This window comes from Chaetura pelagica, unplaced genomic scaffold (assembly GCF_000747805.2).
Source record: "Chaetura pelagica isolate M959 unplaced genomic scaffold, ChaPel_1.0 scaffold142, whole genome shotgun sequence".
Taxonomy (NCBI): Eukaryota; Metazoa; Chordata; class Aves; order Apodiformes; family Apodidae; genus Chaetura; species Chaetura pelagica.
In genome coordinates, this window is record NW_009952973.1 from 10,305,779 (window position 1) to 10,331,459 (window position 25,681).

Genomic DNA, 25,681 nt, shown 5'->3' on the forward strand with positions numbered 1-25,681 from the left:
TACAGTCGATCTGAAGCCTGTGCCGAGCTTGTGTTTTATCTGGATGTAACTAAGTAGCATGACAGTATCAGGCAATATACTGCTATTGGTTCAATAATTTGGGCTGGAATTTCACACCTAGCAGAGCTAAGTGTCAAACTCCTAATGAAATAGGTTACTTATTGCCTGTAGTAGAGTGTAGTGGGAAGATGCTTGTGTTGCAAATTAGATGTTGATGCTTTCATGGCCTAAAAACTGACCTCTGCAGGAGCAATTTATTAAGTTTTCCCTCTACTAATAAATTACCTTGTGCTGATGTGCTTGTCCTGCTACTTGTGGATCCAGCTCAGGGATCTCTACACCATATATTACTGTACAATATGTACATTATTCTGTTCCCATGTAAAGTTTTTCTGTGAATCTGAGATAAGTGTGCTAGCTGGAAGCAGTAACAGACTAATCTGTAATCCAAACCAAAAAGTAGAGACAGATAGAAGTTCTTAAAAGGGAATATATAAACATGGAAACTGGTATTCTATTTCTGTAGCTACTGAATTCTCTCTGTGGCTTCAGACCAGCTATTTATTTACTATCATTGTTTACTTGTATGTGAAAGAAGAATGGTAATTATTTACCTCACTGGTAGTTTTAATGGTTCATTAGTTTATTTTCAAAGACCGTCATGACAGCTGAAGCAGACCAGCACACACACACAAATTTCCAGTGGCCAGGACCTAGCAGCTCAGTTAATGTTGATCCCTGCCCAAACAGCTGTCTCTGCTTCTTCAGGAGGAATGGTAAGGCTGACTTCAAGGTGTCTTTTTTCCCTATACTTCCCTCAGATGTTTATATTTATGTATATATTTTTCCCCCTGGAATTCGTTCCATGGTGTTTCCAAAAATCTAACTAGCTAAACAATATAGGTGCATAGACTTATGATGGTCTTGTGTCCAAAGGACTTTTTAAACTGTTAGAGAACTGTGGTTTTCAGGAAACTTATGACTTGAGTTTTGTAGGAAAAGCATGGAAGTTGTATCTGCTTGCAAGGAGGGATAGTTAGCAGCAATGACAGAGATAAGGTGAACAGTAGGGAGATAAATTTAGCAGAATAAAAATAATAGTATCACTTTATGGCAAAAGTGAACAGTTATTTTTCCTTAATATTCTGACTTTTAGAACTAACTCTGTCACTTTTCTTTTGCTTATTCAGTGATTAATTTTCTGTAAGTTCAGAGTCAATGATGCTTTAGAGATGTTTCAGCTGGAAGCTGCTTCCAGAACTATTTGCAAAACAAGGACCGTGTTCATGAATGACATGAAAAATATCTGCTTGAGTTCACGGTGCTCTAAGTACTTGAAAGAGAGATCAAAGTGTGATTACTAAACAAAAAATAAATCAGCTTTGGGACAACCTTTGAGATTAAAGTAATTGAGGGGCTTGTTAGTTGCATAAGCTCATACTTGCCCAGTTCTTGCTTTTTACACTGTTGGTATCAAGGTACTTGAATATATGGACCCTTGGTCTCGGCTAATATTGCTTCTATAGTTTGTCATCTATGTTCTTACATTTTGTTTTATGTTTATTTGTGTATTCAATTAAGAACTTAAGAAGTCAGTAAAAATGGAAAAATCCCTCTTCCTTACAGAGCAAGCACAGCAGCTGCTGGGATTGCTTTTATTGGGGCTGCCCTAGGAAGCCCTGGTGGTGGCTGCTGGGTGCAGCCACTTTTGCTGCCAGCCTCTGCTTGAGCAGTGTGTTTCTGAGCCATCATCACCCCAGATGCTAGGTCTTGACCTTTATCTCCCCTTGGCAGTGTACAAGGCCTAGTGACCTTCCACATGCTTTCTGCCCCAGAGTGTGGCAGAGGCTGACAGAAAGGTAGCCCCTGCTTCCCCACTGCCCCATGTGCTCTCTGCCCTTTTTCTTGCCAGGGAGCACTGGAGGAAGCATTCAGCCCTTGGGGGATGGTGTTTGCTCTTCATCTGTCCTACTGCCTTCTTTTTCTTTTCCTCTTTGTGCTGAAATACAGAGGTGCTATGGGGAAATGAAGCCTTGATGATGCATTGACTACACAAATGGCATATTATTTTAAGATTAAAATCATATTCCCTTTCCTTTTTTATTGTAATGGATCATAAAACAATGTTGCACAAGATAGGTGCATTTTACCTTCTGTTAAGAAGTCACATAGCTGCAAAGTTTAAGTAAGTTCATATTAAACAAGGAAACAAACCTCTTAATTCCTATCTACAGTCCTGAAAGTTAGCAACTAGAATTAAATGTTAACTTTATTTACAGGGCATTTGAAAATCTATCACAATAGTTTTGTCAGCCTTTTTTACCAATGGGTATGTTTCCATTACTGTTGTTCATTCATGAGAACAAGGGAAGTGATGCAGGATGAGTTGGTGAGAAAATTTAAAGGAAACAATAGTAATGACTCACAACTGAAGTCTGTACTTTAGAAATTCCCACCTTTCAAAGAATGTCTGCTAAAGAAAACTCAAAGTAATGTTCTAGCCAAATCAAAATTATATTGGAGAAATACTGTGGCGTGCGAAGTATTGTTTGCAGAGACAACCCAATCTGCTTGTACTTTTTTGTACTTTTTTGTACTTTTTTTTTTTTTTATTAATACATGCTAAAAATTGCTTGCCCAATCCATTGTCTTCAGAGACTGTCCTTTATTTGACGACTCACAGGAGTTGAATTCTGCAAAAAGCTGACTGCTTTCTCTGCTTTAAGTTTCTCCACTCTTTGGAGCTGTCTTTTGTAGTGTTTAACAGAGTATGTGTAATACTTCAAAGGCTTAAGATGTTAAATTCAGTAATATTGTGAAAACTAGCACTAAAACAGGAACACGGTGACCAAAAGAAGAGTATGCATTGTAATGTAATAAACTATGGACTGTGATAGATTTTTGTTTTAATTTTTATGTAATTTACACAATTAGTGATGTAGTGATGTTTTCAAACACAACTGCCTATCCTTCCCAGTTCTTCTGTAAAAGTCTTTTTTCCTAGCTAATGTGCACAGCCCCGCTTGAGATTCTCAAATGTTCCTCTCTGTGACTACACTTGGTATCAAACTAAATCATGTACCTGATTTTACCATGTGAGAAGCATGCTTCTGTTAATAGTGGTTCTTCTGTGTTGGAAAATGGAACAGAATCATATCTTGGGGAAATTGAGTTCAGTGTAGTAAGATTTTTATCTGCTGCTGGTATGTATCTCTGCATATGGCTTCTGTTACATGACTGCTTAGAAGACTTACTTGTGAATTCTTGCAGCTGTCTTGTTAAAGGAGTTACTGTTTATCCGGGAATTGAAGTTAAAATTACAGAAGTTGTCTTTTTAGTGGTGATTTGATGTGTATATAGCACTGAGAACACTAATAGGCTGAAGTTGTCTGTTAATCCACTAAACAAAAAGCATACTGTGTCATATACAGTAATTTTCAGTAATAATTTTGCAGTGCTCCTTAACCATTCCTGGAAAACTCTTTAAACTGCCATCTAGAAGAGTTGCTCCTAAATATGTATGTGTTCTGACTTCTTATTTTTAAGGTATAAAACATACTATGCCATTATTGCTGTTTTGATATGGATGTATGAATGTTACCAAGTTACCAGATATTTCAGTGGTTGTCTATTAAAATATTTTCAAGATCTTGGAATATGTTATAGAGTGAATAATTTAATAAAAATATTACCTCAGACCATGGACAGTTGTAGTGAAATATGCAAAGAAATGTAAGCAAATTCACAGGCGATATTGCCTAAATAGACTTATCATAATATCTGTTAGATGTGCAGTGGGTCACTAAAATGAGATACGAGAGAGTGGTTATATGGTTGACTTCTGTGAACATCCAATTTCTGCAGTATGCTTTGAGATTTTTTTTAGCTTTTGCTTTAATCATTCTGCTAATGTGTTTCTGTACAATTTATTTGTCCTCTCTCTTATAGCTGTTCTTATATGCCAAGCTCTGGCTTAAAACCTAAACTCAGTTCAAAATTTTGCAGAGGTGGTACAATAACCCTGAAAGGACATCATGTCAATATGTACAATAACCCTGAAAGGACTGGTCATGTTTCACTGATAAGCAATTGAAATAATCAGACTGGATTTTTTACTACTTGGTCATGATTTGCTGCTGAAAGTTACACTTTCTCAAATGTATAGTTTTTATGCTACCTTATTTTGTGCTTCTGTTTTTTAATAACCTGGACTACAAAGCTTTCTGGTTTATGTCTGCAGAAGTAGTACTAGGGTTTTGATTCCTACATAGTGGTCCAGCATGTAAACCCAGTCCCTGTTAACAGCAGCTCAGTTGCTCTTCAGTGCTCCTTACAGTCGATCTGAAGCCTGTGCCGAGCTTGTGTTTTATCTGGATGTAACTAAGTAGCATGACAGTATCAGGCAATATACTGCTATTGGTTCAATAATTTGGGCTGGAATTTCACACCTAGCAGAGCTAAGTGTCAAACTCCTAATGAAATAGGTTACTTATTGCCTGTAGTAGAGTGTAGTGGGAAGATGCTTGTGTTGCAAATTAGATGTTGATGCTTTCATGGCCTAAAAACTGACCTCTGCAGGAGCAATTTATTAAGTTTTCCCTCTACTAATAAATTACCTTGTGCTGATGTGCTTGTCCTGCTACTTGTGGATCCAGCTCAGGGATCTCTACACCATATATTACTGTACAATATGTACATTATTCTGTTCCCATGTAAAGTTTTTCTGTGAATCTGAGATAAGTGTGCTAGCTGGAAGCAGTAACAGACTAATCTGTAATCCAAACCAAAAAGTAGAGACAGATAGAAGTTCTTAAAAGGGAATATATAAACATGGAAACTGGTATTCTATTTCTGTAGCTACTGAATTCTCTCTGTGGCTTCAGACCAGCTATTTATTTACTATCATTGTTTACTTGTATGTGAAAGAAGAATGGTAATTATTTACCTCACTGGAAGTTTTAATGGTTCATTAGTTTATTTTCAAAGATCGTCATGACAGCTGAAGCAGACCAGCACACACACACAAATTTCCAGTGGCCAGGACCTAGCAGCTCAGTTAATGTTGATCCCTGCCCAAACAGCTGTCTCTGCTTCTTCAGCAGGAATGGTAAGGCTGACTTCAAGGTGTCTTTTTTCCCTATACTTCCCTCAGATGTTTATATTTATGTATATATTTTTCCCCCTGGAATTCGTTCCATGGTGTTTCCAAAAATCTAACTAGCTAAACAATATAGGTGCATAGACTTATGATGGTCTTGTGTCCAAAGGACTTTTTAAACTGTTAGAGAACTGTGGTTTTCAGGAAACTTATGACTTGAGTTTTGTAGGAAAAGCATGGAAGTTGTATCTGCTTGCAAGGAGGGATAGTTAGCAGCAATGACAGAGATAAGGTGAACAGTAGGGAGATAAATTTAGCAGAATAAAAATAATAGTATCACTTTATGGCAAAAGTGAACAGTTATTTTTCCTTAATATTCTGACTTTTAGAACTAACTCTGTCACTTTTCTTTTGCTTATTCAGTGATTAATTTTCTGTAAGTTCAGAGTCAATGATGCTTTAGAGATGTTTCAGCTGGAAGCTGCTTCCAGAACTATTTGCAAAACAAGGACCGTGTTCATGAATGACATGAAAAATATCTGCTTGAGTTCACGGTGCTCTAAGTACTTGAAAGAGAGATCAAAGTGTGATTACTAAACAAAAAATAAATCAGCTTTGGGACAACCTTTGAGATTAAAGTAATTGAGGGGCTTGTTAGTTGCATAAGCTCATACTTGCCCAGTTCTTGCTTTTTACACTGTTGGTATCAAGGTACTTGAATATATGGACCCTTGGTCTCGGCTAATATTGCTTCTATAGTTTGTCATCTATGTTCTTACATTTTGTTTTATGTTTATTTGTGTATTCAATTAAGAACTTAAGAAGTCAGTAAAAATGGAAAAATCCCTCTTCCTTACAGAGCAAGCACAGCAGCTGCTGGGATTGCTTTTATTGGGGCTGCCCTAGGAAGCCCTGGTGGTGGCTGCTGGGTGCAGCCACTTTTGCTGCCAGCCTCTGCTTGAGCAGTGTGTTTCTGAGCCATCATCACCCCAGATGCTAGGTCTTGACCTTTATCTCCCCTTGGCAGTGTACAAGGCCTAGTGACCTTCCACATGCTTTCTGCCCCAGAGTGTGGCAGAGGCTGACAGAAAGGTAGCCCCTGCTTCCCCACTGCCCCATGTGCTCTCTGCCCTTTTTCTTGCCAGGGAGCACTGGAGGAAGCATTCAGCCCTTGGGGGATGGTGTTTGCTCTTCATCTGTCCTACTGCCTTCCCAGTGAGTGGATACTGGGTTTCTTGCAAGTGTCACTTAAGTCTCACATGGCTCCTTTGTGTCTTGCTTGCTGATCCTTCCCTAACTAATTTACAAAGTGTGGGGATACGTGGCTTTTTAATAACATGGTTTCACTGCTGCTTTCCTTTCAAGATGCATTTTTTAAAAAGCAAGTATTGCAGTATATTTAGCATATATGCAACATGCAGGTACAAGAAAAAGCATATAAATTTTTCAGTTAAAGAAGTAATGTTGTCACATGCTATGCATCCAATTATTAAGGGATCAGTTCTCTATGTATAGTGAATGTTGAGATAAGGCAGACACTTCTTTCTATTAAAATTTGAAAAAGGATTTTATTACTTTTAAATAACTTCCAGTTCTTCCACATGAAAGCATTCTTCTGAAAAAATGTGCAGTCAAACAAGTTTTATGATAGTAATCAGAAGTGAGCACTCTGCTTCTATTGTAGGTCAAGCAACTGTGAAAACATATGAAATGCAGTTTGAAGGATTTGTTCCAGATTTTTTGATAATTAAATATTTTTTACTTTCTCTTTTAATTCAACTTCATTCAGTTGAGCAAGCAACTACATAAAATTACCTGGATTTCAAGTGAAGTGTTAGGTATGCAGAATACCTACATCATGGTTTAAAAATAATTTTTAAAAAAAATTATTGTTTATTTGGGGTTTTTTTGTCATCAAGTAAATTAGTTCAGTAGGACTTGGAATTACTTCAGATTTACTTTTGCAAGCTCAGCTTCTTATCTGGTTATGATTTACCAGCTGAGCCCTAGAGAACACTTCAGCAGTGCAAAGTAGCAGCGCTCACTATTGGAGAATGAGAGTGTATTAGTAAAGTACCTTTCTTAATCACTACAAAGTACTTCTAAAGACTTTCATGGCTGTTTGTTGGGAAAGGGTTTGGTATTTGGTAGGATTTACAGGAAGTAAGTGGTTAGGGCTTATTTTTTGTTATTCACATTGACCATGTCCTCCTCTGCCTGTATTAGATGTGTTGAGGTTCACTTCCATACAGATTAATGAAGATCATAGTGGATGAAAGAGTTAAACTCTGTTTTAATTTTTGTGTCTATGCCTTACATCCTGGGATAAAAATATGTACAGTCACCTTCTACATGCTTGTTAGAGAATAGTTCTGTATTCGGTATACCAGCCAAAGTTTAAATTTAAAATACAAACTATGGTTACAGAAGTAGCCATAATGTTAGGAATTGTATAGGATCTTCTTCATGGCCCAAAGCTTTTCTGAGTGGCAGAACAGGGACGTTTCTGCTTTTCCTTTTGAATTCTAAGGCAGACTCTGTTTCAATGCTGAAACTCAATCCCTGAAGAACTTTTCATCATGAAAAGATTATATCAAAGATTTGTATGAAGCAAAATTGTCTTTCTTCTGCCCCTGCTTCTGTCTGTGTAGATAGCCTCTGAATAAAAGCATTAATATTTAAAATTTACATAGATGAACAGAATACTGGCAAGTTACTTGTTTCCTGTTATGTTTCCTATGATATCTTGGTGTTTTTTTTTCAATTGTAATTAGGGATTTAACCTTGCAGCTATTTTTTTGGTTACAAGTTGTGTGGCTGACTTCCTTAATCTCTTGTAACTCTTGAGCTTCATCATTTAAAAGGGCTGTATTTCATAATAAATCCACTTTATTTATTGTTATATTTATTCCCAAAATATTCAAATATTTGCAGTTGAGCAGAAAATTTAATAAGCTAGAGTTTCAGTGTTTGTTACCCAATGTTTGTAACAACAATAAAGCTGTAAAACTGAAAACTATATTGCCCTAATGGTAAGGGACAACAGTTTTCATTATTTCAGTCTTGCCACAGACTAAAACTGCTGCCAGGAACCTTTAGACCTAGATTGACGGTCTGAGGGCTTGCAGAAGCAGTACTAAGCTCTTTTTAACTCCTGACTTTGTTTCTACTCTCTTACCTCCCCTACAAGCCCAGCAGGGCAGACCTGGCCACAGTTGCATGAGCAAGGGTGTGGGTATGGTGTCTAGGAACATCCACAGTCTCCCAGCAAGAAAATTTACAACTAAATTATGGCAACTTCACAGGGAACTGAAAGCTGTTTGTAAATCTAAGAACTTTTCCTTCTTTAATATGTGGTATAAAAAGCTGCTGATGTCCAGAGGCATTTGCAGCACAACAGCCAGCATTGGGCTCTCCAAAGCTACATCTGTGGGCCATAGTTTCCCTCTCTGCTAATAACCTGAGGGAACCAAGCACACAGGAGACAGATTTCCATCTCTGTGGATTTTGGTGGCTTGATACAGGTGAATAATTTCAGTGCTTCAGTGTACTAAGTTGTCCACAGAGGAGGTGACTGTGGAGTCCAGGAAGGATACTTACTCTGTTACTTTCCCAGGAAAGATGTGTTTTACAGGCTTTTGAAATAGTTGTGGAAACTATCTGTATGGCAATCTACACTCTTGCAAAACTTAATGTGGAAACATTTAATTTCACTTTGTTTCCTGCAGTGACCTCCATCTTTTGGTGGGAACCTGCTCAACTATTGTCAGGAAGGATTTAAGCAATGTTTGGGTGTACAAAGATTTCCCTTGACACAGCACCGAGCTCTTAGATATGAAACTTGTTATGCAAACATGGCATAACTATTGGTCGCTTGCTCTGATTATTAAAGAAAGAATTGTTCAGAATTTGAAGTTGATACAGTTTACTACTGTTGCTATTTAGCATGACAAATTAACAGATTAATGTGAGGAAAAAAGAAGACCATTAATTCAAGATACTTTTTCTTTTTTTTCCTTTTTTTTTCTTTTTTTTCTCCTTTACCAAGATTTCTAAGATAGGTTGGCAACATTAATGAAATTTGTGTTTGCATACATAGTTATTCTTGTTGCTGAAATTACTGCAGACCTTCATATAGCCTGAGACAGGTAACAAACATGCTAAACTTTTTATGATGGAATAAGAGTCCATCATAAAAAAAAAAAAAAAAAGAGATACTCAGCATTATTGTACTAGGGAGTCCTAAACATGTTTACTAATACAATTTATCTTCACCTCACCCAATGCAAAAATACAGATTCATCAAATTTATTTCTTTGTCCCAAATAAATGACAATTTATCATACAGTGAAAAAAAATAATTAAAATTATAGTATTTTCCTTGAAAATTTCAGATGCAAAGTGCTGATTTTTAACTTCAAAACTACTTTTTAAACCAGAATTTTGGTTACGATAAAACCAAAGTATTCAATTACATTGGAATACTTATATGAATTATAATTACTTTGGTTTTTGTTTTGAATCTGTAAACACTTTTAGAGATAGGGAATATTTTTCAAGACAGAAAAATTTCAGCTAAAGTTCAGTATAAAGTGGTTAATAATTATTAACGTGTAGGCCTAAAATACTAGAGTATTAGAATTGGGGAACTCATTTTTTTGTTTCTGGGCACTTTACAGCATATAGGAGCATGTATAAACAGTCAGTGGCTTGCAAAATTTTTTGGGCCAAATTAACAGTTATCAAATTTCAGAACTTCTAGATCAGTACGTACTCTTTAAAGGGTACCCTAAAAGCACTCTTGAATATGGTTCTATGACTTACTGAATTCTCACAGACCACAGTTTGGAAGCTGCAACTAAATATAGTATCCATTGTTTCTTCTTGCATAGGAGGATGTGAAATAGGCAGAGAAAACCTGAAATCTCTGAAATTTATCTACCTGCAAAATGGGTTAATGACATTTCCTTCCTTTTTTAAAGTATTTTGCGGTCCCTTGGTAAAAAATGATGTATAAGAACAAAATAGTAGTGTTGCGTGTTACTGCCATTTATAAATAAATACAGTGTGGTTTACTTAAGTTTTACTAACTTCAAACTCTCATTGCAAAGGATAAACAAGATTAAAAACTCAGAAATATCAGATTTTTGTTGAAAGTAATTGCTTAGTCCTTTGTCTTTGTAATGGAATAATCCCAAGGTCATGGGTTAACTATTATTTCCTACCAAGATTTAAAATGGTAAATGCCATTATTTAAAAGGTTTATTTCAGTTAATTTCTTTCCAGAGTGCATGTGATATTTCATAGCTAGCAAAATTTTACAAAATCTAGTAATGCTGTAATGCATTGTATTTTGAAGGGAAGAATTGGTGCCTGATTCTGTTTCCTCTTTTTTTTTTGTGTGTCAGCTAGAAATTAAAACAGCTCAAGATTTATAGTTTTATTTAAGAAATAATTGGTTTTATAATTACTGTAACATATAAATAGTTTACATAATTACTGTAATGTGTATTAATCAGGACTAACCTTCTAAGAGCAAATTTGAATCTCATTTACTAATAAGGCCTCAAAGAGTATGTATCTTACAGTGGAATTAGGAGTTTTTAGTTATGTACTGTAGCTGTGAAGAGACTTTTCTTAAATACACTTAGTAAGACCAGAAATACACTGACTTTGCTTTTAAAATGTACTTGCAAGAATGGTGATTAAAAGTTTGTTGTTGAGATACTTTGATGGGTTTTTTTAAGCTTTCTATAGTTGGTAAAATGTATGTAAATAATAACCACACTGTCAGAGCTACCAGAAAATGAAGTTTCTTGGGGCTGGACTAGATGACCTCAAGACGTCCCCTCCATCCTAAATGATCCTGTAATTCCTCCACCTTAGAAGGTTGATATTGGTGCAATAATAAAGTAGACTGCCTTTACGTCATGGGATCCCTAAGTAGGTCAGGGAGAAGGAGACCTTGGGAGGCCCAAGCCTCCTCTCAGAGCAGGGCTGTACTTACATTAGGTGAGGTAGCTCAGTGTGCCCTGCTGCAGTGCAGGGCCTCCCCAGCCACGGACACCCCCCCGCCTCAGCCAGGTGCAAGGCGATGGGAGGTAGGCTCAGCCCTGGGCACGTCCCCCGGGCCAGGAGAGGCCAGGAATGAATGTCGGCCCGTGGGTGGGGGTCAGGATCAGGGCCCTGGTGGTGAAGCAGCGTGAGAGGCAGCGCCAGGGTTGTGCAGGCCCGTGCAGGCCCTGCCGCAGCTTCCCCTCGGCCCTGCTGCCCAGCCTTCCCTGCCTCAGCCCCCAGAGCAGGGTGCTCGGGGCCCCGGCGGGGGTTTGCTCCACTTGCTGTGTTCTGCCACTTTCAAGGAGGCTCCACACGGCTTTGTTGGCACTCCTTGTCCACATCTATGCCTCCTTGGCTTATTTAAAGCAGTGATTCTTCACAAATGTCTTCTTTTAAAAGGTCTTCAAGCTGCAAGATGTTGCCCAGTTGTAAGTACATTACCTGTCCACACCAAAGATGCTGTTTGACATCATGCTGTGAACTATTAAATAGGGCTTGTGGCTCAGTTGATAGTACCTGATCTCAGATTCAGGAGTGGTCCTATTACAAAATGGTGTATCTCAAGCTTGTTTGTATTTGGGCTGATTTTCTTGAAACAAAAGCTGAAACTTGATGTTTAAGCTAAAATTAAAAAGTAGTAGTAGATACATGCACAATGCTCTTTAGACCTGTCTTTAGTTTGGTCTTCAATATTCTACATCTTTAAGATGTTAATTCTGATGGATACAGATTGCTTTGTTCTTGTGCCTGAAGTAAAAATTGTAGTTATTCCAAGATATTTCAGTTTCCTGCATGTGTTGGTGTACTTGTTGTGAGTTTTAATTGTTAGTTGGATTTAGCAATTTTGTTAGTGACTATATATGTCTATGCCACAGTCTTAATTTCTTTCCATATAGCATCTGCCACTTTGACACCTCTGAAAAGATAGGGGAGGACTTGTGGTGGAAACTGTATGTGAGAGCTATTCTCCCACTTACTTGGCTGTTTTGTAGCCCATATCTGTCCTCAATGTACTTATTAGAAGTCCTTTCCCTCTTTACTGCTATGATAAATTCTGCTGGTGAGTAGTAGTGACTCACCATGAAGGAAGGAGGCTGATACAGCAATGCCAAAGCCAGACAAAAATTTAACCCACAACATTTTTTTACATCTTTTTCACATGTGTTGGAAATGAAGAGGTCAAGCTGATAGAAATGCTGCAGGCCTTAACAGTGACTTGCAATTGCAAGGCGAGATGTCTGCTAAAGGGCTGAACTGCCATCCTTACATAGGGGCTGTTGCTTGAGACTGGCAATTCCATCAACTTTTTCCCTCTGCATACCTAGTGTATTTTAAAAGAGAACTATGAAGAAGCTTGAAACTGCTGTAGTGTCAGCCAGAGACTGATGCAAGAAACAATATGGTCAGTGTTTCACTTTTAGAGACTTAAAGAGAGTATGAAAACATATAAACATCAGCAGATTCTTGTGAAAATACTCTGAAGTACTCTTCTTCCACATATTTTGCTTCATACAAGCTGTGAGTCTGTGCAGAGTGGAAGATGTAGTTTTAGTCTGTAGGATCGTCTAATACACTGATGATACCTGTGTTATCAGTGTCTGAATAGGAGAATCAAACGTATTGTCCGTGCTTTCGCATTTTTTTTCTGGAAAATTTTAAAACTACATGATGATGATTGTAGTTGTCCTTTTGTTATTTTTAGCATTCACGTTTTCCTTTTACAACATATTATCTGTGTAATTAAGCATTATTTTCCAATTATGTGCATAATTTTTGCTGGAAAGTTGCTGATAAAGTAGCCTGAACCTGTAATGATAGTGGGCTAGTGTTGATGGGTGGGTCTTCTCTATGCATGTGTTCAGTAGTGAATTTTTTTGTCTAGTTAACTAATTTTTTTTTAAAAAAATTGTTTGCCACAGCAAGGACATGAAAAATGTTTTTGTTTGTCTTTAAGACGGAGGAGTATATTTTCTGTTCATACTAATCCATTATGTCTGTGGAAGTCTAATACTGTTATGTATGTGCCATTAAGGGCAAGCAGATGAAAACTAGACTGCAGAGATACTTTTCTGGGATTAAGCTGGTAAACACGTTAATATCGGTAAAAGTGCATGAAAATGACAGCATCTGATCTGCCTCTAGTTTTTACTTGGATTTTTGTGGCTGAAGTTTAATGTTCTTTGCTATTTTTACTGATAAACTATATATTTTATGTGAAAACCTTTTTAAAAAAGATCTTAAGCAGTTTTAGTATTTGTAAAATAATTTTCAGAATCTTCATGCTACAAATCAAGATTACTGCTTTTTTTAAAAAAAAAATGCAACATTGGAGTACAATTTGTCTGAATATGTATAACACATAAAGGTAATTTTACTCGGACTTGAAGAGTTGAATTTAAACTTTTTTGTATTTTACTCATAAGACACATATTTGATGTGGAAAACTTTTTTTCTTAAAAAAAACCAAACAAACCCAAACAAACAACGGATCATAAACATATTCAACATGCCCAAGACAATTTTCAAAATTTTTGTGCAAATTAAGCTTACTGATTTATTTTTTTTTTTAAGTCTACAACAGAAGAATACGATTTGCTCATGTGTTTACAATGGATAGGGTTAAAGATATCAAACCTATCTTTAATATCTGTATTTTGTCTGTTCAGAATACTACTGCCCACAGAAAACTAAAGTCTTTCTCATGCTTGCTTCAACACTTTTAATATAGTTAAGGTGCAGCCTTCAGTGATTAGCATGGTATTTCTTGTTTCCTAGAGACCAAGTTCTAAGTCTATTAGACATTTCCTGCTATTCTTTTGAATTGTAAATACTATTCTTGTAAATTGAAAAGGCCAGTGTAGGGAGATATTCATGCAATTTCCCATCTATTAAAGATGTAGATTTGAGGATGGAGAAACAATAAAATGCAGGTTTTTCATAGAAATTAAGGCACACTATAGATAGAATTCTCTCTCTGAGCATTGACAGGGAGCAAATATTTAGAATGCCAGCGTCAATTATTTTCCTTTTCTCATGATCTGTTTGAAGAAAATATCAGCACATATTTAAAGCAAATGGTCAAATCCTGCTCTCAGTAATCCTGGAGGAAAGTCTGTAGCAACTCTTTTTAGCATCAGTGAAATTATTCAGTGACACAAGTGAGATCAGAATTTGGCCTCCTGCTTTATCTTTTTATTAAGTCGTTCAGTATACAAATGCAGATGTTGTAATTCTTAAGTTAAGCTATTTGGCTAGCATTTGGAATAGCAGCCAGTAGGAACACAGAGAGCTTACAACCCAATGTACACTGTTTGTAAGAATTAATGTTTATAGCCGGATACAGCTGATTTGGGGGCAGGAGAGAATGGAGGGAAAAGAAGGGAAAAAAAAGGGAAAAGTCCAGGAAGGGGGAGAGGAGGGAGAATGAAATCACACAGTCTACTGAATGTTAGCTCTGTGTGTCAGCCTGAGGAGGAAGAGGACCACCCATGGGGAGGACAAGTGAGCCTAACATTTTCTTAAAATTCTGTCTGCCTTTGAAATGCAGAATCCTACAAAGCAGCTGCAGCAAGAGTATTAACCAGCCTCAAAGTGCAGGTATAAACTTAGTGCTACCCGGACTTCAAATGCATCCTGTCAGCTGTGTTTATACACATTGATCTAGAACACATGACTCTTACTGGTTAAACTTTGCTTATGTAGGAGTGTTCAGACTTGCACAAATTATTTCTTTACTTAAGGATTCTGCCAGGGAAGAATGATATTTCATTATAGCTTAGAGTTGCCAGGAATTGTTTATGAATATATTAAGTATTTTCTGAATTGACCTGCTTCTTGTACATGGAGCCCTAGATACTTTTACATGGACGCTGACAATTTGTTTTGATTTTTTTTCTTAGTTTTATCTTGACTTTTAAAAGTTCTTCCCTTCTCTAGGCAGAGTTTTGAGTGCTTTAAATCATTACTCCTTTGTGGCTGCAGAGACCATAGTAATCTAAACCAACCTGAAATGGTTTGCCTAGAAACTTTCAGGCAAAGTTCAGGGTCTACCCATGTGCTGGAGGAGGCATGACAATAGCATAAGCATAGTTTATGTTGTACTCAGCCTCTTCTTACTCTCCTGTAAGAATACCTTCACTATAATAATTTCTAAACAACTGACATTAATCTGGATAATTTTCTGTTGCCTATGTGTTTTGTAGATGGCCTATGTGTTTTTTGCCTGACAGGAACCAAAAGTTGGGATAGCAACAATACGCACAAATCTCTGGTTTTGTCCCTAAAATAACCCAACAAAACCCCAAACAAATCCCAACAGAAAAACAAAGCAACCCCAAACCCAGCAACATAAGAACAACAAGAAAACCAAAAAAAGACCCCACCAAAAAACCCTCAGCAAAATAATTGTACTTAGAGTAATGGCAGCATTTAATTGCATTTCACTTCCTCATGCTCAAGGTTTCAGTTAATTTTTGCACCTTTGGCTTCCAGGCAGTCCTTCAGAAAGGACAGGGCAAAGCTTGTGCTGCAGGAAAGAAAGCTTGCAGGTGCAGCTGTGTTTTTTCAAGAGTTTTGATTGTGAAAGCGACCCCTTTCTTTCTCCTACTCACGATGGGTGTGCTTTGTTCTTAGAAATAGACTTTCAGTTTACAGAATAAGAATGTTTTTTTTCCAGAGCCTCGCTGTGAGTTCTGGTTTGATGACGCCAATAGTTCTATCTTCAAAAGCTCTTCCATTGCTGGAAGTGGTGGAATGGGGTCTTGTTGTAACTCTGCTGGGGAGGGAGAGGGGTTTGAAAGGGGACAGCATTCAAGAGGGATTGCTTTTTCATCCACAGAAGTGACTGATAAAAGCCCTATTCACAAGCCTACAGATTTCAGCTCACACAGTCTCTTTCACTTGTGCAATATGGCACACTTCAAATTAATATGCTTTGCACTTATTAATTATGTTTTCCATGCACTGAATAGATTTTTAAGTTGTATATGCCAGTCAATAATTTTAGAAAACAGGCAATACAGAAAAAAAAATTTAAAATGTTTATAGTGTATTGTGCCCTGTATAAAAAACTCCAGTGTGTGTGTGTGCATATGTGCATTTTACTGCTGAATTATTTGGATTATTACTTTACCTCAAAGCATAGGGATTTAATCCAACAAAAGTTTTGCAGGGCATTAAAGTAAGACATGTAATAAATCTTGGAAAAGGTAGCTTGATGAGTAAGAGTTGACGGTACTGAAATAAAACAGACATCTTAATTCCAGTAATTTATTTTTTTTCAGATGACAAATTTATGTGCAAATGCTATACTATAAATGTTATTTATTAAAATATATTTTTGTAATAACAAAGCATTTTACTTGTCATAACAAGTAACATGAAATCTAAGCCCAGTAATTCTTGTATTGTGTCTGCATCAAGGTTTAGGAAAAACTCAAAAAATAAATAGTAGGAAATTACAACTAGTATGCCCCACCTTTTGAGCTATCTGCAACATTTTTTAAGTTATTAAAATGTATATAGGCCAAAGGCTAGGCACTAAGTTCTCTCAAGAAAAAAACCGTCCAAGGCAAAGATGACACCTCTGGTACAGGAAAACACTAAATTACAAGCTAGCTGGGGAATAGGAGAGTATTCAGGGGAAGTATTACTATATGCTTGCTTTATTTAATTATGCTTCCCAGTAATTTTGTTCATTATGAAAAAGAGAGTCTTTGTCCAGATCATCCTTTGGTCTCAGCCGGTGCCCTTTTGTCTCAAAAATCTGGATAGAGAAGTCACATAAATCAACAGTAAGTAGTTGTTCTGGTTCTTTAGGCTACAATCTGAATTTGTCTCCTTTTGCAAGTTTAACAGAAAATGTTATGACTCTGGAAACCACAACAGAACACTTTTATTATGGCATGTTGTAAAAAGTGTATGAATAAACACTGGTGTAGACTGTGTGCTCTTTTAATGTTTAGGGCTACATTTGAAGTAAGTGGAAAACAGCACAGTCTTGAATAGTTGCTTGCAACAATTCTAGCCTTAGTAAGTCACTGCTGGGAGTGACACACAATGCAAAATTGTTGCAGCTGCATATCAGCTAGCATAGACTGTTTCTCACCTTTTTTGGAGTAAAGATGTCTGTGGTTTTTTTCCCCTTCTCTTTTTTTGCACAAAACCCTTTAAAAATTCTGTTTATTCAGGGGAATGGGAAAGGTGCTGCAGAGTTACTAGACCAACAGTGCCATAGGAAAAAAAAAAAAAAAAAGTGAAAAACTAAGCAAAATTGCAACAGCGTTTCTATAGAAAAACAGAACAGTGTATTTCCCCATTTTAAAAATAATCCCACTGTGTTTTTTCACAGCAAGTGTTTAAAGTCTTTTCACTTTTTGGCACCCGATGTGTTTGTAGCAACTGTGTTTTGTATTACTGTGTTGCACTGCTATATCCTGGTGTTAAAGGGTATTTTCCATTTCACATAGATGCCAGCCAAGACATGCTGGGGGCAGAACAACAATTATTAAGTGAAAATTGTGCTTCATAGCTGTTATTTCTGTCTGATAATCACCTCTTTCTGAAAATGCTCTTCTGTTGAGGAATGATTTATGTACCTGATATATTTCAAAGAATTAGCACTAAGACCGTTCATTTGTGTAACTTGCTGATCTGTATTGACCCTGATAACTACAGGAAGATATCATCTGTATAATTAAAAGTCTGAATGGCATGGCAATAGGTGCAAGTGTCTGCCTTCTGAAAGTGGGAAAGTGGTAAGACAAAGACCAGTACTGGGTTAGAAAATCCAGTGGAAGCATAAAACAGAAGCCTGCCACATCAGTTAAGTTACAATATTCTAAAATCCTTTACCAAAGATATTTGTTCAGAATATGTTGGGTTTTGGGGTTTTTTGGTGTTGGGATTTGTGTGTGTGTCTTGTTAGTTTGTTTGTTATTTACCTGTTGGATGACATTTTTCTCTAAAAATCAAAACTACAATACAAACGTGACATTACTAACATGATGGACACTGAAGATACCTATGCAGAGAAATGAAAAATATTAGTCCTTCCATAGGAATGACTGAGCTGTTTAAGAGTGTTTAAGTGATCATTAAGTAAATCCAGATGAAAGAATACTTGAATAAAGCAAATATAAAGGAATAGGAGGCTGAGATAGTAACTTCTTCCCTTCCAGCAAGAGGAGAATAGAGAGGGAGAAGAGGTTTGGCCCCTCTGGCTAAAGATGAACCAAACTTACATTCCGCTGCCACAGTACCTTTTAGTAAGTTGATTTGTTGTTCTGATGGCTCCATAAAAGTCTGCTGTAAGAACTGTTGAGATTCAGATTTTCCTGTCCAAGTGTAATAAACTGTCCACTTTGAAAAGAAAATGAATTGGTTATGCAGTATGCCCATGTGTGTCCCTAATTAACAGTAACTAAACTACTGTTTTGGTTAGTAGTTTAGCATAGAATGCTTGAATTATTACTATATTTCAGCTATGTTCTTACACTACAAGTATTCTCTTATTTATTGCCTATTGCAATGCACTCCTGTGAAAATGTGCCCATTTGTATGCTTCAAGCAAGTTCAGGCTTCTAGTCCTAAACAAGAATGGTTTATCTAATGTCCTAAAATGGGCACGTAAAAATTTTACAGGAAATACTCGAATAACTTAGAATCCTCTTCTTTATTTTCTTCTTGCTAATGGTGTGAAAAAACTACAGAAAAGCAATGAATGGAATAACATTCTCATGCCTGGCTTCAGGAAGAAAACAAAACAACAACAAAAAGAAGGATGAAATGGTGGAATTCTGGTTTTGTTTCAGCTCACTGGGGTCCAGCTGCTGACCTCAGTAGAGTCTCAGTCCCATTTCCTGTGGGTTGCACTGTATGATAGGTGGCAAGCTGAGGCCCTTTAGCAGAAAGACTTATATAACAGTATTTTTGGTATCTGAATTATGTGTGAGGTTCTAGCTGCAATAGCTTAAGGGCATAAAAAGCTTAAGCACCTTTTGTATTGATCTGGGAAAGGAGGCCTGTTTGCAGCTTCAGTTCAGTATTTTAATTGTTACAAATTGGTTAGATTGGTTGGAATGCCAACAATTTTAATTTCAAGATCATTTTTATCTTCAGGTCAACCAACTGACCACTTAAGGAGTTCTCATTTTTTTGAGGCTTGCATTATGTTGTACCACCTTTCAGTTTAGCTTTAATCAACATCTTTAGATTTATCAAATGTCTCTAATTAAATACCTTTTCATGGAGAAAACCTGCAGATCTCCTTAGAGGAAGAGCATCAGCATCTAGATATTACACAGTTCTGTATTCACGACTAAGAATTTTTAAGGCTGATATAAATTTGTTTTCTAAAAGTTTTTAACTCTAAGAAAAAAAAAGCAAAACCCCCATATAGTTGCAGTGTTTGTCTAGGTGTTACAGATTTGAGATTTCTGCATAACCACTGTTGTTATGACAGCACTGATGTGTTCAGTGGTGCATGTACATGAATCCTTTTCATTAACTTTGGCTAGGTTACTGTGTCCTTCTGGATGGTGCCTACCTTCCCAATTTGATGTGTAACCTGCTCAGTTTTTCTGTCAGGAACCAGCTGTGTTTACACATGTTCTCTGGTATATATAGGAAACAGAAAAAAACCGGAGCCGTTGCTGATCAGAAGTGGTTGCTTGTAATGTCAAGGACATAAGTAACCAAAATCAGCTAACTTTCAAGATTATTTTTTTTTACTGAGAAAATGTGAGTTATATGGACAAATTCCAAATTCAAGAAAACCTTGCTTTAAATTTTATTGATGTGATGCAGTTATGGTTTGCTTGCTTTGACAAAGACAAGGTTCTTGCCCCAACTTTGTTTAAATTGAAGAATAGTCAAGATCTTAATAGAATGGGATTGTAGCTAATTTTAGCTGTGTCTGGGGTTTACAGACCTCAGTGCTTGTAGTACTGCTCCTCACATTTTACCCGTTCATTCTGTATTTGTGCACTGCTTTGGAATGAAGGAGCATGAATAATAGACTGTCTCTGACATCTGTAGAAGGCAGTAGCTGTAACCCATGTTAGAGGTCACTGGTGGGACAGGAGGCTTGTATTGTGTCCTCTTTCCTGTTGCCAGTCATTTACTTTTTATAGGCATTAAAAGTTAAAATAAAAATGATTGTACATTATAAGCACTTCCTTTGATGAAGTATACAAATGTCCTTTGAAACAAGGTGAACTAATTCTATGATTTAGATTAAACAAACCACTAGAGTAGCTTTATGTTGGCACTTGGTTTGTTTGCATCCCAGCTGTAACTGCCATTTTAACTGATTTTCCTACTAACAAAACCCAAATGATAGTTCCCAGCCTAGCCTGTAGAAAAGGCCTGAGGTAAGCCTACTAAATGTGTTCACTTTAGAAGGGCTATATTTCTTAAATGGCTGCATGCAGAGCCTTGCTCTTGTAGGAATATCAATAGTGAAATATTTTTTAAGAGACTTGTAACTTTGAATAATAGTAGGACAAAAATACCATCTATTTTCTAAATTAATACTTTGATATTTCTTGTGATTAAACATGTCTTTTGCTCATTCTTAGTACCCATACTGGGTCTCATAAGTTGGAATTAATTTTCTTCATAGCAGCCGACATGGTGCTATGTTTTAGATTTGTTATGAAAATAGTGTTGATAACACTAATATTTTTGCTCTAGCTTATCACTTGCAGGGTGTCGAGGCCTTTCCTCTTTTTCACATTGTTCCCCCAGGGAGTAGGTTGGGGGTGGGCAAGAGGTTAGGAGGTAACAGTGCTGGGACAGCTGACCTGAACTGACCAAAGAGACATTCCATACCATATAACATCATTCTCAGCAATAAAACTGGCACCAGAGAATTTTTCCAAGGTAGCCTTTGCTCTGGGGGATTGGCTGGGCATCAGTCTGCTGGTGGGAGGTGGTGAGTGACTGCCTTGCATCACTTGATTTTTTGTTTGGTTTGGGTTTTCTTCACTTCTTAAACTGTCTTTCTCTTGACCCACAGTTTTTCTCATTTTTGCCCCTATCTCCCCCATCTCACCAGTCAGGAGTATGCGAGCCACTTTGTGGGAGGTTTAGTTGCTGGCTGGGGTCAAAGCACTGTAGCAGTTAATGTCAATTAAAAGTTTTTGCATATCATTTTTGTTAGGCTGCTGTAATTTTGACATTACATTTTAGCTTAAAAGTTATAGATTTATGAACTCTGTGCAGAGGCAGAAGGAGCAAAGGTGTACAAACTAATGTAGACCTTCTTTTCTTGTGCCAAATCTGAAATCCCTTTTTATGGGAAATTTCTTTGTATGGGTAGAGAGAAGTAGTGTCAGCTGCAAAAACAATGAAAGCTTTTGAACAAACTTGGACGTCCTCAGAAACTTCACTATGTTTAGGTGAAAATAATTATTTGCCAACTGAAATATACATTTGGTATATTCTATTTCTTCATTAGTTGATATACATATATGTAAGCCAAGATCAATTTTACGAGTCAGTTGGTTTGGTTTTAGTGTAAAACAAACACAGAAGCTAGTCATAGTGCCTGTGCTTTTGCATTATATTAAGTCAGTAAAATACTTTCAAATTTTAAAATGATGTAATCTTAAAAGAGAGGTATTTGAAATACTCTTCCAAATCAATTCTTTGTTCCTGATCTCTCTGCTGCAGCGCTTAGAGCAGAATGTAATTTAATAAGAAAAAAGACCATTGTAGAGGTAAGCAAAGGTAGTGGCTTTGGGGGAACCTCCAAAGAATTCAGATTAGAGCAGGACCTTCTAAGCTGTGATATACATATCACTAAATGTATTGAAATGAAATATGGCAAAGTACAGAATGAAGAGTGTCAACTATTAATGTTCATAGTTGCTACTAATGTAGCTACTCCTGCTACTACTGAACTAGTAGTGTCAACTCCTGAATTGGAAAATAAGATTACATTCAGTAAAGACTGCTGGGCAATTTAGATGGCAAATAGATCTGTGAGAATGAGAGGCATGAAAAACAAACAGACCAGAAACCTAAATCCAGAGTTGGGCTATATTCCTGTAACTTACAGGGATTCTTAGAAAAAGTAAACTTGGAAAATGAAAACAAAAGATATCTGTTGCAGTGAAAATGTACCGAAACCAGAGACAGAGGTGATACACTTATTCTGTCTCAATCAAACTTCTACTGCTTATGAAAAAAAATTTAATTATTTCATCAATGGAATTATTTCACCTGTGACAAATGTGCATCAGACAAAACTTCACTCAGGCCTTTCACATCATTAGATGATTAATTTAGCTGTTACACGTCAGGTTATTCATTGTGCAAACTGGTCTGCAGACCCACTCTGTTCAGCTGGGATCAGACACCTGAATCATATAGAGAATGAGCTATCAAATGCCTTTCCTTTTCAGTGACTGGAAGGACAAAATTATTTTCTTTTAAAAACTTAGAACATTCTTCTAAAGATTAAAGAGCTACATGGTACCTACTAAAAATATATATATATACACTTTTAAAATTGTCTGCTGTCATCTACAGCTGTAATTGAAAGAGGGTTCTGTAGTTTGGTAAAAATCAGAAAATGTTAAGGATAAGGATACAAACTGAATAAGTATAGCAATATGCTGCTTCAGTTTGCTTGCTTCTGTTTTGTCTGTTGCTAATTATTGTAAAGAAAATGTATTTAACAAAGTCAAATGAAGAGGACAGGGAAATATATTTCTGAATAGAAATGAAGTATACTCAAAAAAAACATTGATGTGGTAGATTTTTGTATACTAAAAGAAGGAAAGGTGCACTTTGCTATGGTTTAGCTCAAGGAATTAGAAAATCTCACAATAGTTTGTTTTAGAATAATCTTCAGATTTGTCAGATTTGCAGCATTGAGGTACTAATAGAACAAGGGCATTCATATGTTAAATAAGTGTGCATATATATATACATATATGCATTGCAGATATAGAACCTCTAAAGTGCTAGAAGACCCAACATAATGGTATTTGGTAAAGAAAAAAATCAGTTATTTCTACATTGCTCACATTTTTTGTTCAGAGACAAAAGTATCTGAATGTATTCAACGTTGAGATATAAATGGGTATTAAAATATTATCAGATTTATAGTAAAATGGACTTTTGTATGTTACAAGAAATTCTCTATCATCTTGCTGATTTTTTTCAGATTAGGGCACATTTTGGAACAGAGGGATTTTTGCAGTTTAGCAGGCAAAGTTGGTGAATGTAATTCGAAAAAAATTGCCTTTTAGTTTTCAACTGTCAAAAAGATAAGTAATGTAGGAGTAGCACTCTTACGTTGCTTCAAGTAATACTTAAGGGAGTACATAATAATTAAAATCTGAAAAATTACTCATATTTTTTCTTGTGTTTCTGTTTGTAGACTTATTTTTTGTTGATTGTATTGTTCTTTTCTTTCCATGTGGATTGTTTTCTTACCTGTATCTTGACTTCCTTTCCAGATTGAAAAATAGCTGCATTTTCCCCAGTTATAATCTTTTTTCCTCTATCTTGCTATACTAGAAGTTGCAAGCATGCAAAAATCTATACCGTGAAGCATATTTGTAAGTGACATAAGGCAAATAATTTTCACAAATTTCAGAGCATGTTTCCCTGACAGTCATATGTAATTTTATGCCTTACATCCCCTTTGTATTTTTTTTTTTCTTACTAGACTCCAGTATAATAAGGGTTGCATTAAGTAATAAAAAGGTTGACCTTATAAAGCTTTATTATGGTGTACCCATAAAAGTTTGTGATCTAATTAAAGGAAAATTGTTTCTTCCCAAGGTGTAGAAATGAGCTTTGATTTCCACCCATCCCTTTCATCTATTTTAAGTCAGAAGCAGCCTCTCATATTTAACTGAATCTACAGAAAGTGTAATAGAGCATCATCTGGTTCTGACCCACAGGTTTCAGAGTGCAATGGTGAGGACAGTAGGGTTTCAATTTCATTTGTGTTGTCACCTTGACAGATTAGCCAGTGCTTGTCATGGGTTATGTGCCAAGTGATGTCTTTTGAATCTGATTCAAAGAAAACAACAGGACATCCAATTGATGAAAGATTGAAGGGGTTCTTTCTGGTTGTTAGAAATAATAGATGACTGAAAAACTAAGGCACATAAAAATGTACACACTGTGTGTTCAGTGTAGTTTACATTTTGGGTGGAGCACATGCAATAGCTTAATATGCTATCTTGATTTCATTAGAAAAAAAAAGAATTCTAACACTATTAGAATTGATCCAACTCTACAATATGGTACTTGTTGAATGTGGTGGAATGTATTTTTCAAACCTGTTTGAAGTAAACAGCTATAAAAGTTGTTTTTGTGGGGTTTGTCATACAAGTAGAGGCACGTTGCATTTATAGCCTGTTTGCAGCATCGGTATGTGGATTGGAAGTTACAGCTTCTCTAGTGGGAATTACATTAGAACCATTAGATTGATGTTTTGATTCTGAAGCCTCTATTTTTGGCAAGTGAAATAAACAGAGAAAACACTACAAAAGGTGGAAAACCGTGACATCTAATGTACTGTATATTTGTACTCATAAGAATACCCACTTTTTTAATCCTTTAAAGTGTCACCTTGGTATCATTGAGTCTCAGTCACAAAAGTTTACTATCATTCTGCAATAAAAATATTTCTTTTAGCTGATTTAACTCTGACAAATTTAGGTTAGTTGCAGTCTTGTTCTTGTGCAGCGAACTAAAGCGGAACTATCATGAAAATGTCACTGCGACTTATACTGTTATGCTTGCGGAAAAGCAGTTTATCTGCATCTCAAAACCTAAGAATTTTTCATTATGTTTTGGAGCTTTGTAATCAGTGCATTGTCTTCAACATCTGGACTTGTTAGGTCAAATGGACTTTTCAGGTGCAGATGGTGACAAGAATTATGGGGGAATTGGAAATTTTGCTTCAGATATTTTCGGTCTTCACGTACTTCCCTCTTCAGTCACTCCGTATTCTTGATAAATGCTAAGTTATTCAAATACTAGTTATCTATCATAGACCTAAGCAAATCCACCTACAGTTGTCTGATTTGATTAAAACTATTCCATGATAAGGGTGTCAGACTATTCCTGATATTGCTGGGAAAGCCTGAGGGATCGTTTTGGTTTTGTCATACCATGATAAAAAACAACCTCCAAATGAGAAGCTGACTACAAAGTAGCTGACTAAGTGAAAACTTACTATGCCATTCTGGTATCCAAGGATATTCCAAAAAAGTTTGTGGTTTCATGTGGTTCAGTGCATATCATGTAATAATTTTTTGGCCAATGTGGTAGACACTGCCACTTAGAAAGGGTTCAATTTCGGTTAGCTGTAATAGTTTGCTATGAAATCATTTGAACAGATTGTAGTAGTCTGACTTGACTGATTGTTGAAGGTATTAACAGCATTCTGGCTATTCTATAAGAGCACAAAACATTATCTTTAGTTTGGAATGTGTTCAAGTTTAACTATTTACAAGAAGTTAGGGGTTAGGAGAGATGCAATGAGAAAGCATGTAG